The sequence below is a fragment of the Camarhynchus parvulus genome, chromosome 2, assembly GCF_901933205.1.
Source record: "Camarhynchus parvulus chromosome 2, STF_HiC, whole genome shotgun sequence".
In the NCBI taxonomy this organism is placed as follows: Eukaryota; Metazoa; Chordata; class Aves; order Passeriformes; family Thraupidae; genus Camarhynchus; species Camarhynchus parvulus.
Window position 1 is genome coordinate 110,132,231 of NC_044572.1, and position 16,913 is coordinate 110,149,143.

The 16,913-nt window shown below is 40.8% G+C and overlaps 1 pseudogene; it reads left to right on the forward strand.

Annotated features, from left to right (window-relative positions):
• The first annotated feature begins 390 nt into the window (after positions 1 to 390).
• The window catches only part of LOC115912689, a 58,203-nt pseudogene continuing 41,680 nt past the window's right edge, over positions 391 to 16,913 (forward strand).

Sequence of the window (16,913 nt, forward strand, 5' to 3'; positions counted from 1 at the left end):
TACACAATCATATGGCTTGGAAACCAGGGCAGAGTAACCAGGTTCTTCTTCTTTTATTGACCATTATGAATTTGGAATATATTCTTGTTTGAGAGGTTGGAATAATGTGAAAAGCAAATACAAGACTGGGAAGCATCTTGTGTCCCTTTGGTTGCCAATCTGGGGTCTGGAAGAAATTTTCTTGCACTAGATATTGGCTGCATTTTAATTTTTCCTTGTGGCTCTGAGCAGGGATCAGGTGGGTCAAATACCACAGATCTCCTGCTCTTTGTTCCAGGAACAGAGTTCATATTGTTACCGTGTAGCTCGTGGTGATGTCCAGAACATGCCGGCTGCTTTCCAGACTGGAAGAAGGGAGCTGTACCTGCTTGGAGAGTTCACTTGTTCCGGATGACAGAGATTGAGAAAGTGTCCAGGAATAGCAGAGCTGTGGAGGAAGGCAGGTTGTGGCCGGCATGATGACCAGCAGTCTAAGCTGCAAAATGTTGAAATAACTGGTGCCACTGTTTACCAAAGGAGAGTTTCAAGAACGTGTGGGACAGACGTCTTTGAGGTGTGGTTTGAGTATAGCCCGTGCTGCTGTGGAAAAGGAAACCTCTGTGTCCTTCCAGCTCTCCGTGGAGCTCTCCAGTGCAAAGCTTTCTAATTGAAAATGCATCCATCAGCTCTGAGTGCTGTTCTTACCCACTGAAGTACTCCTCAGGAATGGTAATTCTAGGTCAGCTAATCCCCCTTGATAGAGTTACAGTGTCATCTGGGCAAAGCGGTCAAGGCCAGGCTCTATGCATTTCAATTTTTTTCCCCTCATTTTCTGTGTTCAGACAGCATAAAGTAATTCCTGATTTTGGGAATTTGGGGTTTCAGCAGCCAGAAGTTTATGTAGAGGAATATAAGCATTATATTCCTCTACATAATGAATCATAAACCAGATAGATTAGCACAATAAATAACAAACTGATCTAGTAAACTAGATTTATTAGTTAACAAAACAACTTAATTGGGATATTTAAGGGAAAGTTGGCTTTTTGTGTAAATCAATATATTCTGTACAGGCTGCAAGGCAAGTGATATATATCCATTTAATAATTTTTTTTGTTTTGCTTTTAATATTTAAGCATAAATCAACTCAAGAGGGAAATTTCAGAAACAAGCAGTTCATCAAGTGTATGGATTGGTCCAGATGGAGTCAGATATTCTAATCAAGCCTTCAGTCAAGGGGAGTTATGTGATTGATACTTGAGAAGAAACTCAACTTGAGGGTATATTAAAGCTTATTCACTCATAAGGCAGGTTTTCTTTAAAGTAATGTAATGCTCCATTCTGACATATCAGAACTAATTGAGACAAATATGCTGGGAAGATCCTGAGTTGCTACCTCTGAAAGGAAGTGGGAAAGGAGTCCTGCTCAAGTAGTCCAGTTGCCTTTCTTTGGTTTAAATCACTGCAGTTTCTCCTTATTTAGATCAGGATTAACATCACACAGACCAGACTGGAGAGAACATACATTCCTTGTTTTCCTGGAAGTGCCCCAGAGGCTGAAGCTATCACATAAACTCATTGCTTTTTAAAAATAAGATTAAGATAAATGAGAACTACTGCAAACTGCATTTTTGTTAAAGGACCTTTTAATGTTTTCTATCTCTGTATGTCTTTTCCTCTGTGTTGCAGATCTGTGCTTCCAGTTGAGGGTGGGAAGCAAGGGATCACATCACTTTTTAAACATGGGACTCATGAAGAATCTGGATGCACATCCCTCTGCATTGCTTTGGCATTTTATTTCATTCTTGGCTGTTGAACAGTGGGTTCTGGGCTTGCCAGTGGCCTGGTTATTCCTATACTTCACTTCAGTCCTGGTTTGTGCTCTCTGTATGAAAGGCCTGTGTCAAGTAGCAACAATCTGAATTGTAGGTTGAAACTTGGCAATAGCAAAGCACCAAGTGTTCAGAGGAAGCTGTACAGGTAGAACAGGATGGGTTGCTTCGAAAGAGATGCTAAATTGAGGAAAAGAATGAAGAAATATCATCTGAGAATAGCTGTGGAAGGGACCATAGCCAAAACTGTGGACTTTCCAAGTTTAGATTGTTTGAATCCTCTGGGGATCCAGAAAGAGTCTCCGCTTCTGGCTCCATCTCTGTAACTGTAGGACTGTGGGTTCAGATCCAGACTTTTCATCTGTTTCTTATGTATGTAATAGCCTGAACTTTAATCTTGGACATAACACCCTGAACTTTGGAGAAAACTGCAGCTGGGTCTTTGTCATAGCTTTTAGAAAGCTGTTGTGGACTAGAGCAAAGTTCTTGCAGTAATGCTGAGAGGCTTAATGTTCAGCAAGCAAGGGGTCATGGCTGGAGAGGGCATAATGCTATTCAAACATATTGGAAAAATATAGAAAGAATTAGTTGTGTGCACAACCTCCTGCCTTTGCTCTACCCCTGTGTATTCACCTCCAGCCCTCCCCAAAAATGTTGTCTAAATCAATTCTTAATATGCAGTGTTTGCTGAAACATGGTGTACTTGGCTGAATAGATATAGACAGTTAAGTCTGTCAGTCAGCACTCGTGTTTTTGACCTGACAACCTGATTTTTATAACCAGTCTAGAACTACATAGAGTTTTAAAAACCATTCCAGAACTTTATCCATCAATAAAATAGATCAGTTGTATGAATAAACAGGAAAAAGTGTAATGGTGCAAGATGATGCTCCTCGAATCACAGAATCATAGAATATCCTAAGCTGGAAGGGAGCCACTGAACTCATGAATGTCCACCTCCTGGGCCTGGACAGGATGCTCCAAGAGTCATACCATGGGCCTGAGAGCATTTTCCAAATGCTTCTTGGACTCTGACAGGTTTGGTGCTCTGACCGCTTCCCTGGAGAGCCTGCTCCAGTGCCCAAACACCCACTGGATGAAAAACATTTTCCTAATATCCAACCTAAACCTCCCCTGACAGCTTCAAGCCATTCCCTTGAGTCCTGTCACTGGTCACACAGAGAGGAGACATCAGTGTCCATCCCTCCTCTTCCCTCTCATAAGGAATTTGCACACTGCAATGAGGTCCCCCCTCAGTCTCCTCTTCTCCAGGCTGAGCAGACCAAGTGACCTTAGCCACTCCTCATCAGGCTTCCTCTTCAGACCCTTCACCACCCTTGTGACCTCCTTTGGATGCTCTGTAAGAGCTTAATGCCTTTTTTACATTGTGGTGCCCAAAACTTCTCACAGCACTCGAGGCGAGGCCGCAGAGCAGAGCAGGACAATCCCCTCCCTTGCCCGGCTGGCAATGCTGTGCCCCTAGGACAGGGTTGGCCCTCCTGGCTGCCAGAGCACTGCTGGCTCATGTTTAACATGCCACCAAGCCCTGGGGCCCTTCCTGCAGTGCTGCTCTCCAGCCCCTTGCTCAGCAAAATGGGATGCTGGAGAATGCGGGCATTGATCCCGCTGCCTCTCGCATGCAAAGCTAGCGCTCTACCATTTGAGCTAATTCCCCCTGTGCACAGGCTATAAAAGAAATAACTATATAATATACATAATAAAAAATGGCTATTGTACGAATAATAATAATAATAATAATAATTCTTGATTTCTGGGAAGTGAATGTACAAATCTCGTTCATTGTCTGACACTTGTGTCTGTATATCTAATTCCTTGCATTTGGGATGGAATGTTGTGTATCATATCAGCAACTACCTGCACAACTGTGCTACATTTTGGCTTAACTCTTCAGTGTAAGTTGGTTTGAGGACTCCTGGGTTCTCTTCACAACTTCATTCTTAGTTTTGTCCAAGTCATTGATACCTATTACTCCTTTTTCCCCATTTATTATATGACTGTAATATTTTACTTGCCAGGTTTATGGAGCGAATGCAGCCTTAATTTTGAGAAATTATATAAGACTAGAGTTCTAGAAGCGTGGCCTTTTAATCTGAAATATCTCAGTGTGTCTTTCTGTGACCTATACTTTTGACTTTTGCTATAAGGTTAATTTTATTGTGCTTGGAAAGCCATGAAGACAGTCATGCTTTTAGTCCTATTTCTTCAGAGTGTGGTAAATCTGGCAACTTCATGCTTGAGATTGGCATAAAGTAAATGGTCATACTAAGGAAGGTTGCTAGAGTTTTTGGTGGGAAAGTAGTTGCTACAGAATCTGAAAAAATTAATCTGGGATGAAAAGAATGTTAAAGCATTTGCAGAAAACATCACCACTGGCAAAAAGATTGTTTTTTTTCCTCTTATATCCAGGTGCAGAGGAGCTTTGTATGGCAGGATGATGGGTTTGATTCTTGTTTCCTTAACTGCTGTTCAAACTAGTGAATAGGGAGCATGGATTGATGCAGGTCTCTGCTGCCATTGGAGCTGCCTCATTTTTCAGAGGTGTTTTAAGACTGACCATCCCCCTCACTGTGATAATGGTAAGTATGTAGAGTTTTCAAGTATTTTTGTGGCCAAGGCTGAGTTGAGCTTTTGCTGCTGCAGCTAAATAAAGCACTGGTACCCTGTGCACATTGAACCAAAGATAAATAAAGTATTGACCTGTCTGTTTCTGGTTTGCCCAAAGAGGGTTTTTTGTTTTATCTGGGAACTTTTACTTGTGGGTTGTGAGTTTGGAAGTAACACTTTGACTGAGAAATCTGACCGTCTCTTGTTGTCATCTTGTTGTGAAGCTCCCATACCTTTGCAGTGATTTTTCATGGGCATCTCCTCACAGCACTGACCCCTTCTTCACAGTACAGCCAACAAACTCCAGCTCTCTCCTCACCCAGCTAACCCACTCTTTTGTAGCACTCGTCTTCTTATTGGACACAGCTGTGGCCTACTAAGATCAGGCCTGTTCCTAATCTTTGGTAATTAGTACAGCTGCAACTCCTCAGGTGTGAGACTACCTTCTGCGCTATCTTTATTTTCTTATATTCTATCCCTCCACAGTCTCTTTTCCTATTTTTAATTTTTTTGAGGTTACAGAAATGATAATGCCATCAGTGGTTTACAAAGAAGAAAAGGGGTTTCTGCTGGGTTACAAAACAGCTGTAGGTCACACTGCTTGCCTTGTGAACTCACTTCTGTAGGGGATGAGGGTCTTGTACAATTCATCTTTTAAAATGCTGGGGTTGAGTATGGCCTTGTGGATGGAGTAAGGATTTACAGGATAGGCAAGTGATCTAATGGGAAAACTCACAGGTCTCTCTGGTCAAGTTATGCCTCATAGATTTCAAAATTTTGGGATTCTTTTGGAACACATTTCACATTTCTGTTTCCCCCTCCTTTTGTAACAGAACATCTTGAGCCCATGCTACAATACTTTCCAGGCAAACTTCTGAAAGCTGAAGTATTTGCAAATAATTTTCTTTTACTTAGAGAGGGTGTTTTTGCTCTCCCTGATTGCAACACCTGGGGACAGCGAGTGGTAAGGCGCAGCTGAAATTCAGCTTAATCAACAGAGAAGTGAAGTTGAGGTCACAAGGGGGAAGTTTTCACCCTTCCAGGTCAGGACATTCAAGGCCTGTGAGTGTCAGTGTGTGTGGAAATTTCACCCATGACTAAACCCAGACTTGGCTGCCCAGCTGGTTTTGCCCAAAAGTATCTCATCGAAATCTTTGCAGATGTCAGAATTCACACGGAGTGACTAAGCCTGGATTTTCCCTCCTAGTGTGCTGTTGCACAGTGTTTGATAAAGGGGCTCTTCATTGGCACTCACACCAAGGGTTCCATGTTAGTCTTAGGTTGTGTAAATTCTGTAGGAAGCATTTCTTTTTCTTATATTCTAGCTTGAGAGGTGTTATGTGTGCAAGAAACCCTCTCTATTGTGAAATAATAATTAGATTGATTATGGAAGAAGTCCTCCTTCAGTGTCCTCTTGCTGCTTTAGCACTTACTTATCCATTAAGTAATTAAGTAAAAATGAACTCTGCTATTTCTGCCTCTGGTATTGCTGTTATGCATATCTTGGAAGTCACTGGGTGAATTGTTGGCCAACTAAGTCTGTAAGACTTGAAGAGGGGAAAGTTGATGCCTGCATACTAGATGTAAGTTTTCTGAGAGCCCAAATTATGACTAAATGTAATGTCTTTTCCAAAGTAGGCCTGGATTTTCTTGTAATGCCTCAGTACAATTTAAGTATAACTTGTAAACCATTAATTTACAGTCTTTCTGCAGGTATAAGTCTTTAGGGGCAAAAGCAGTTGATTGACATTTTCCTTACCTGATGAGGCTGTGCTCTGCCACGGAGAAACGAGAGGTGATCATATGCCAGGACACGTGCTGCTCTTCGATGCCAGGAACTGCTGTCCATTCAGCTCTCATACAGAGGAAATTCCTACATTTTCTTTCCTTCAGTTTCTCCCTACCTTCTCCACTACCTGTATTTGTTCTCTAAGTGCTTCTGCACATGCACATGCAGCGTATGCAAAGCAATATCTGGAAACTCTTAAGAACTGTAGGGAACCGAGTTGAAAAGGCCCTAGAAAAATGAGGAGGATTGCGTTGCAGTGCGTTCTGAATTCCCCTAGGTGTCATGTTCTAACCCTTCTGAGCCTCTCTCTGCACAGGCAGATTCTGTTTCAATTTATGTTCATCCAAGATAAATAGCTGCATTGCTTGAGGAAATATTAATTTTTGAGGAAAAAAAAGGTCTTGGACATGACAATGCAAACACATAATTAAAAGGTTGTGCCCTCAAACCATAAAATGCACATATTTTTCCTATATTGTCTGATGGGTTCAAAAAGAATTGGAAATGTTTGTTTTGGCTTTTCACAGCCTTCCATTTGGAAACAGTTATGAATGTGGGACTTGTAGTGAACAGGTTTGTAAGATGCCTTTTTCCTTTTTTCCCCTCATGGCAGACCCCACAGGCATCTGCCCACCTCTTCTTTCTTGGCTGCCTGTTTCTACCCCCCATGCTGACACTTGACCCTCATCCTCAGCTTTGTGTGGTAAAGGGTAGATGTGGTGACATTTTTTTTGGCAAGTACAAGGAACAGCCTTATGACTTGCCTTCCCACAGACTTCTGTTTCCCATGTCTTTTTAAGTGTCATGTGTCCTGGGCTTGCAGGCCTCAGGGTGCTCTAGACGTGGAAGAGGAATGGCATCTTTCTACAGTGTGTTTGCTCTCTGGCTAATCCTGTATTCTTACCATTCCTTTTATTTTTGCTTCTCAATAAAAATGTCTCACAAGTGTTAACGAGGAAAGGTGGCTCTGGGCTAGCCTAGTATCAGTGTCTGTGTCCAGTGCTGTTGATGTGCCTATGTGCAAGCTGAGAGAAGTTTCATCTGCACCAATTTGGATCCTTTGTCCTATGAGCTGTTTTTCCTTCTATTACACATGATAGAAAGCAACCCTGACTGTCTCCCCTTTCTTGCCTTTCTGTTCAAACAGAATTAAAGCAGCATATCACTTTATTGGCCAAATTTATTTCTTCAATAAATCTCTTCTGATGGATATGGGAAATGCAATTAATTCTGAAAAGGTTAAGACTCTAAACCCTTCTTTGAGTGTGAAACACTGGAATATCAGACTTTTGACAGATGCAGACTAAAGGAGAAAAGAGACTATTTCTTAGGATTTGGAAGTGGAAGTGCAATGTCATTATATAAATCAAAGGGAAATCTCCTCAGGGGATTAACTCTCCCAAGAGAGGCTCTGTCCCAGAGTTTCCTCTGGGAATGGTGGGTGTGGCTGCTGTGAATAAACAGGCTGTGCAAACAGGCATGATGTTGGTACTGAAATATGAAATATACTGATCATCTGATGGGGCTTCAGACCATTATGAAAAGCTGCTTGTTAATGTCTGTCTGAGTCTGCAATATGGCAGAAATAAAAAGCTTTTTTGTAAAATCATCTGGTTCTTAAGGCAGCAATGAAGGCTCAGAAATGAGGTTTGTTCATGCTTTCTGTTGTTTGACACCCAAATTAAAACAAGATAATAAACTACATTGCTATAAGTGACCACTGTCCTAGAGTTAGGAAATTTGATATGTCTTTGTTATACACATTCCATTAGTAATGAAAATGAACTTTTCTTTTTTGTAATTTGAATACCTCATTTGTAATATGTACTTCTGACATGTTCCACAGTATTGCCACAGGTCATCTGGACTAAGTGTGATGAAATAGCTCTGGTAGCACGTAGTAACAACTAAATCCTTACCTCTTCCCTCTCTGTATATTCCTTCAGTACTTCTAATTTCGGCAAAATGTACTTACCTGAAATTATAGACCGGATGGATTGTTGGAAATTTCAGGGTTACCCTTCTCAGTTCCTCTGAGAGAGACTCAAGAAGCTTTAGTCCTCCTTTCACAATAAATTTAAGAGGGGCATTGTTTTATGGGTGTGACTTGAGGATACAACACAGACAGCCACCCAATCCAGGTAACTAGAGGGAAGTTATAACAAAATCAGAATGGTAATATAAGATGTTAGAAAAATAAGCACAAAACTTCTAAAATGCATGTCAAATCTGCCTGGTACCAGTACAGGTTTTTAATCAGACAGCTGCTCAGTGGTTGTAGGATGCAAGATGCTTCATTTGAACCCTTTGCAGTGATGATGATGCAAGCAGGAGGGATGTTTTTGAAAATGCTGGCACAAATATAAGTTCCGAGTCTTTCCTTCTTGAGATGAGTAAGGTAATAGTGCATAGCTGATAGTGCATAGCTGATGTTTGAAGACCAAACAGTGAAAACAATCTCTGGCTGCTAAGCAGACCATCAGGAAGCCAAGAATCCTCATTGACTTAAATCAAGTTTCTCTTGAGGGAGTCCAGATCTAATGGTTGAGAGCTCTATTCTACAGGCAAAGATGGATAAATTGTACATTAACTGGGTATGAAAATAGTGATATGTATCAGGCTTGGATTAAATGTGAATATTAATTGGGTGTAAATTCTCTGGTTTCTTCTTGACAAATGGGATGCTAGAAAAAGTCTGTATAGATGTGCCTTTGAGCCTCGTTGTGGGTCTCTTCCAACTTGGGATATTCAGTGATTCCTCATTACAGTGAAACAGTGTGCCTGTTAGCCTTGAGCAGCCCCTACCTCCATTTGGGTGAGGGCTGTTTCTGCCGCCTTGACCTCCTGTTTTTCCCTCTTCCTCTCTGCTCCTTGGGCTGGAAAGTAGGGATGAAAGCAGCTCACAGTGTGAAACGGTTTGTCCCTCCTTGGTTTATAAGTGCCTGCTGGTGCTTGCTGTGCTGTGTAGGCAATGAGGAGAGCCTGCAAAGGGAGCTGGGGGTTACTGCAGGAGCTGCTCTGGCAGAGCTGGCCAGACTTGGGGGTGCAAAAAGTTTTCAATGCAAACTATGTCTTATGTGAGACTTGTTAATGCACTGGCTGCCTTAGAACTTGCTATGGTAAGGGGAAGGCCAAAGTCAGGTTGGATGGGGCTTTGAGCAACCCGGTCTAGTTGAAGGTGTCCCTGTCCATGGCAAGTGGTTTGGAACTGGATGATCTTTAAGATCCATTCCAACCCAAATTATTTTATTATTCCATGAAGAAAACAATAAAAATACTCTTCAAACAGCTGACTTTAGAGTTAACTAGAGTGCAGGTGCCTTTCTGTAATATATAGTTTTCACCTGCTTGGTCTTAAGCTTGGTTTTTTTTTTTTTTTTGGTAAATTATTCAATGGCTAAAGTGAGTGCTGGCACAAAGCTGGGCTTCTGTACCAGTGCCCTTATGTTGCAAATGGAGCAGCAGCTGACCCTGCAGTGGTGGGGCTCAGGAGCTGTGGCACAGCTGTGCTGTGAGATCAGAAAATGGAGACCATTCAATTTTGATCCAGGACAGGTTTCCAGGGCAGGTCTTATGGCATGAGGAATTACAGGAAACAGGATATTTTGCAAGATGTCAAATTAAATTTTGTTTTAATTGGTCCTTTTGGTATTAAAAGAAACCTCAGATTTTTTTTTTACAAAACCTTGGACATTTCATCAGAAAGCTGAACATCTGAAAAACCCAAACTAAAAGAAAAATTTAAAAAAATTACTTGTCTTGTTCAAACTTTGTTGTTCCACATTAACATTTTTCTTTAAGGAATGAAATATTTGCCTTGAAACACCAAAGAAACTCTCTTGGTATGTTCAAGAAGGAGGCCCAATACATGGTGCATCGTGGGAGATGTAGTTTAATCTGAGAGGCCAAGCCAAATCCAATTTTAAAATTCTCAAGAGATGAAAATATAGCATTCCAAATGAAAGCTTCTTGGGTTGTAACCTGAAAAATACTGCTCTGTAGGGATGATAAACAATTTGTCAGATCACTGGAACATTTGATAAAAGATGTATGCTTGTAGGGAAAGTGAAATGAACTCTTTTTTTCTTTCTGGATGGCAGCCTTGTGAACCCAGCCCAAAAAGGTCAGAACAAGTCCCCTCTGAATCCTTCATTCATCATCTGTATAGAAGAACTGCACCTATGGGACAGTTGGTTAGCCTGCAGGTAATTCCCAAACTAGAAGAGAGTCCAGCTTTCTCTCTAATATAGCTGTGTCAGCTTTGGTACCAGGTTTTATCAGTAAAATAAACAGACATGACTGAATTGTACATGGACTCAATTGGCACTGAAAGTTCTGTTGTGCATCTGAAATATTGAAATTGAGATTGCATCTCTCTTTTAAATACACACATTGGAAATGAAGTTGTAATTTGAGAAGATAACATTTTTATATAGTCATTTTTCTGGCTCTAGCTATCAGTAGCTTTAAAAGTATTTTATAAATAAAGGGTTGAAGTGTATTATAACATGAAATGGTACATTTGGGACATGTAACACAAACCTTAATGAAAGTTCACAAGAATTTAACATGCAAAAGTTATTTTTAATTCACAGTATCTTATCTGTTTTCAGTTCTTTTGAATTACAAAATGCAATTGGGATGTCTTAAGTACTAATTCTTTGCCAAATTTAATTTGTTTCCATATTAAAGGTATTTCCCAGTTACACTGACATGAAAAGCATCTGAAACCATTAAATTTTGCTATATTTTCAACTTTAAAACCTTCATAATGCTGCCAAGAGTGGGTTTTTTTTACAAATTTTGAGAAAATTATTTTTCTCTGGGACAAAAGTTACCATAATATTTTTTTTCCTGGCCTGATGGGTTCATAATAATTTTGAATGAAATTCCCCAAGTAACTGGGTGCTCTAATGAATGAGGGCTTGGGGCCAGAGATCCCCATTTGATTATTGGGCCCTGCTGAAACAGGAGCAAGTGGTTACAGAACACAGCAACTGCTGGGCTGGACACGGTGGGATGGAGGCTCCTACCCTGGGTCCTGAGAGAGGTAAATCCCTAAGGAAGCACCCTGGTCCTCACTTGGGCAGAGCAACATGTTTTGCTGCCACAGTTTCTACATGTCCTCTGTGTTTTTGGAAGAGAGAGGAATAAGGCTGGGTTCAGGACACACATGGTGGTGGCAGTGAACGTGGGTGGAAGGTGTACCGCTGTCATGAACAAGAGTGAATGGAGATGGGCATCAAGGGGAAGCTGTGAAGGCATGTGGAAAAGTAGAAGCATTGAGGAAAAGAGGAGCATAAATGGTGTCCAGTGGGACCTGTCCTAATGACAGCTCTTCTCTCATTATGAAATACCAAAGAGTGATGATGGAAAAACTCTTGAGTGCCTGATGGATGTGGTAGAGGAAAGCTTGCAGAGCCAAACCTGAGCTCTTTTCTTACATCTCTAAAACAAAACCCCACTAACACCCATACTGGCAGTGGCCAACCAGGTTGTTATCCATTGGTGAGTAGTGCAGCAGCAGGTGATATCTGCAGTCCCTGGTTCAACATGTGCACAGCAGTGCCTGACTTCAGAAAGGACAAAGTTGCACAGACTGTGGAGATAAATTGAGTTGTGTTGTCTGGTGCTTCAAATCATGTAGCAAATGGTTGACATCAGGTCACTCTAGTTATACTGCTCCCATTTCACCCTGTTCCTCAGTCTGACCCTTGTTTAAAGAAAAGATAATTTATTTGGAAGGCTTGAGTCATATTTTTCCCTTTCTCCCACTTGTTTAGCAGAGTGTATGCAATACTCAGGAGGCAAGAGAGGAAGACAAGGGAGAACTGGCTGTAACAAATGACTGCATCCTCACAGCACACTTTGGCAGCACAGACCTTGGGAGATTTCTGATTGTGCCTTCCTGTGACTTACTCAAGATGGAAGGGCGTGAAAGGGACATGGTGTTCCTGGAGCAGACATGGAGAGAAAATGATAGGGAGCACACTCTGTCAGGGGAGGCATTGCTGTGTGAGAATGCAGTAGAGGCTCATGACAGGTCATGTTGTGCTACATAGGGGCAGATCAGAGAAGATTTTGACCCTTGTTTTAGAATGAGTACACATGTGCATGCTCTGGATCAGGGAGCATTTTTTTGCAGTGCTGGCTAACGAGGCATGTGCTACAGAGTCCTCACCGAAAGGGCAGGAAGGCATATGTGCCCACCCAACAGGCAAGTTCAAATTGTCTCCTCCTTAGCTGCTTTAAAATAGTTCAAAAATAGATGCCTTAAATGCTGTTACTCCAGCAGGATTACTCAATAGTGAATTTAGCTTTGGATTCTCTCCATGGCCACAGTCTTAATTTTAACTCCTCATGAAAGAATGCCACAAGGCTGCTTTTCCATCTGATTTTGGTGGGGAAAGGAAAATCTTTTGCAGAACCTGGGACAAATGAGTAGTAGTCAAGAATTTTCACATTGTCTTTCCTTAAAAAAGGCAGAGGAAATGCATAATTATTTGGAAAATAATTTGGCAGGTTCTTTCCAGTGCTAGGCTGTTTAATGCATCAGCCCGTCACACTTAAACAGTTTAGGGATCACTTACCATATTTTGATTACACCTGAGATGGTTCACAGAAGTTGTTTTGACAGGGCCTAGCTTTCTGTTACTGAGCTGCCTGATATTTTTTCTAATGAAGAGATTAAACCCTAGTAAAACAATTTTTCAAAATCTTCAAGCCTGCAGATATTCCTAACAGGGTAAGCATTTGCTCTCCTTCCACTGCCTATTGTGAGGAGCCCAGTGTGTTTAAATGGTATGTTTTACACTTTTTCAGACTGCAACCTTTTTACAAAGAAGAAGAGATGCAGAATAGTGTGGTACAGACTCTAGCCTTGTTCAAAATAATCCCAAAATAATTGGAGTAACCAGGTGTAATCAGCAAACACCTAGTGTTCAATACACTAGGTCCTACTATTTTCTGTTGAATTTACTCCAACTAGGGGAAGAGCACTGTGTGTTTTTTGGCAGTAGCTTTTCTGGAAAATGAAATAAGTGAAACTATTCTCACAGAGAAGGGGATGGGGAATGGTTTCAGGACCTCAGATTTTGTAATGCAGTTCTTTTAGAAACTGGCAGTGAATGAATATCTAGGCTCATTTTAGACAACAGCAGGATTTTGTAAGTTTTGTTATTTAAGGTCTAATCTCCCACTGAAGTTAAAGTTGAAATTGGTTTCTCAGCCTGGGGTGTACAGAGTTTATCAAAAAGCCTCAGTAAAAACCTTGCATAGTCTGCAGCTGTCTGTTGTCAAGTGTCTCTTTCTTCTCCAGCCTTTTCTACACCTCAGGAGCTGGGAACATTCAGAATTCTGGCATTCTGAAGATGTTGGTTTTAGCTTCACTTAAATACAACAGAGATTCACTGCAGTTGTCTACTTTATTTAAAAAAATGCTCATGAATCATAATTAAAAGCATTCTGCAATACTGCGAGTTAAAGTACCATGTTGCTTAGCTGGGTTATTATACAGTTCAGAGCTTGTTTTGAGAAGATTTAATATGCGAGCCTACTGAATGTTTGGGCATATTCAGCAACACACATACACAATGCTGATCTTTTTATTAATAGAAAGTTCACTTGACACAACACACACCAGTGTTACCTTTCTGAAACAGATTTAGATGGCTTTGAAACCTCCTTTCACGGTTTCATGTCTGCTGTGTACATAGGGTGAAGAGCCAGCTTACAGAAAAAAAGCACTGATAGATGTCTTTCCAGGGGATCTTGGCAAGAGTCACTGCTATCACCAATATTGTTTCTGGTATCACTTGCATCCATTGCTGCAACCTGTCAAAACAGGTGTATTTATAGGCCTTGAGGGACTGAAGCAAGAAATCAAACATTTGCATAGCATTTTCCATCAAGTTCCCAAGGACTGAGACTCAAAGGATTTTGATATGTTTCCAGGGATTACTTAGCTTCACTGACTATTTCTATGTTCTCTTTTGCAGTCAATGTCCCGCTTCTAGGTCTTAGAAAAAAAAGAATTCTCTCTTCTACCAAAGAAATCATCAACAAAATGCTGGTTGGCTTCAGAAACACTCACAAAAATATTTAAATTCACATCAGAGAAAACTGGCATGAGAGCTTACTTAACACTACAAATTAAGTTAAATTAAGGAGTAGTGCACCAGTGTGATTAATTAGAACTATTTTGCTTAAAAAGTATGTGCCTTGCACTGAGATATTTTTTGTGCTCTGTCTTGGCAGCAGTTAAGCTCTAGGGTACGAGAGGCTGCCTACTCCTTGTAATGGCTTGGAATAGTTAATGGTGTTGAGTTCTGGAAGAGGAAGAATCCCACTAATTGTGCAATCCTCCTGGCATGGGGGTTTGGCAGGACATCCTCACAGTGAACCTACGCTGGGTGTGCCGCCCTTTGTAGAGTGTGATGCACAGCTTTGTGTGCCTCAGGCTGCAAAGAAATAATCATTTTCAGCAGGGTGAGGGAACTTGAGTGCATAACTTTTCAGGGCTAGCATGACAATCGTGACTTTTCAGGAGATTTATGTTGACTGTAATGCAGCATCCCACTTTTCCAAAAATTTTTAGCGGTGATGGTGGTGAGTGATAAGAAGACAGTAAAGCAAATTGAGTTAATGAATGTAGTCCTAAGACTATAAAGGATTTCTTTAAAGGTGAAGTGCACAGGAAAGGAATATTTTTCACTTTGTTTTAAAGAGAGAGATTAATTCAAGTTCAGGAAGGGAGTATTCAGTTGTATCGATATGTGAAGAAGGTGCCTCTTTTGGCATAATCCCAGATGGAAATAGTGGATCATGATAACAGCATTTTAATTCATGGTTTGTCAGGACATTATTAAGTGGCAATTAAAGTGACTCAAGTGTTCCAACACACAGGTTGCTGAGGGCCAGCAGATGATAAGACCAAGATTAAAGAAATTGAAATGCAGATCTACATTGTCTGTGAAATGGTTGTGAAAATACAAGTAACTTAGTCCTGTTTGATGTTACTTCCATAAACTCCTCAAGAAAGCTTCATGTGCAGCTCTTTTACTTCTGTGACTAGGGAATTGTAGTCTCCTTCCATTCTTTACATCAAATGATTAGCTTGCAGCCGTGCTCGTATTTGCTCCAGGAGAAGAATGATCAAAAGTTTTCTGCTGGCTACAAGCCCTCCACCCTTTGGAAATGTTCTCTTGACTGTGAACAATTTTTTCTTGGTGTCTTTTAAAAATAGGAGCAAAAATTTCCAAGGAGGGAAGTTCTGGTTGTACACGTGAGAACTGAAAGGTGCTTTCCAGGGGGAGTGCCTACTCTTCCACAAAATCTGGGAGAAGACTGGGAAACTGTGCCCAGAGGAAGAGTATTGTGCCAGCTGCAGCCTCAACTCCAAAACTATTTGGTTTGGCTGATACTACCAAAACTTCAAGTCCCTTCCCATCCACCCCCTTTTTAAACTTGCTCCCATACGTACTGTCTTGTACCTTTGTCCTGCAGCTACTTGTTTTTTCTTTTTCCTAAATGTTTTTGTAATTCCAAGTCTTTTGGTTTAGCGTAACCTTGTGAAAAATGACGAAATTATTTCTTCTGGGTTGTTTACTTCTTCCAAGGATGATGATTTTTATGTTATCTGAAGGAAGAGGATTTTGCCTTTTCTTTGTTCAGTTGGCCAGATAGCTCTTCTATTTGAACAAATCTTGAAAAATTAATTAAAATACAAAATAAATATTTTTTCTTTCTTTGATGGGCCCTCCCTTGTGCATTTGTCCTTGTAAGCTGAAAGTAGCAAGAGAGATCTCCAGCTAAGCGGGTTTTCAGTAGAAGAAAATTGATTTGCACTGTGTAGCTAGCTGATGATTTTTTCCTTTTATATTATTGGAAATATCAAGGGTTCAGGGAATATTCACTGTGTCAGCAGCCTTGCATCTAATGAGGTTGTTTGGACTCTGCTCTCTGAGCCAGAGTAAAATCTTTGAAACATATTAGTCACAATTTAACTGAAACTGGGGGAGGTTTTTAACAGTGAGCTTTAAGTAAACTGCATCTTTTTGAATTTCCTGGGCAGCTGCTTTTCTCTCTTTGATGTACTGTGCCTGGTGATGCTGTTAATGAAATGCATAATTATGTGTTACATAATAAAACAGAGCTAACATGAAGGTGCCTAATAGATTATAATGATGTGGAGGCCTGAGAAACTAAAGACTATTGGGGGCTGTTGAAAAGTTCCTCTGGTGACAAAGATGATGTCTAAAGAGGTTTGAATAACTGTGCTGATAAATTAATTGTGGTCTCTTTGTGTGTTAATGACATTTTTCAGGATTTTGTATATAGAGAGATTATTGAAAAAAAAAAGTACAATTTACTAGGCTGCTGATGTATGAAGTGTCAGCACTGAGTGCTTCCAGTGCCTATTAGAGCTGCTGGCTTTGCACAGACGGGTGCCCTAGGCAAAGACATTTTTGGCACAGCCTGTCTCACCCATAGGATCAAAAGAAACAAAAAAAAATAAATCTGGCAATATGCACAGAGAGTAAATTGCATCCTAAAGAGCAGCCCCTAGAATGCAGTCTTGGAATGAATATTGATAAATGAAACATCCCGCATCATGGCTGAAGAGTTGTAGGTGTTATGTGACTGCCCCCAACTTCCCTCCCTCCTTTCTCTGCTTTTGTCACCTACAT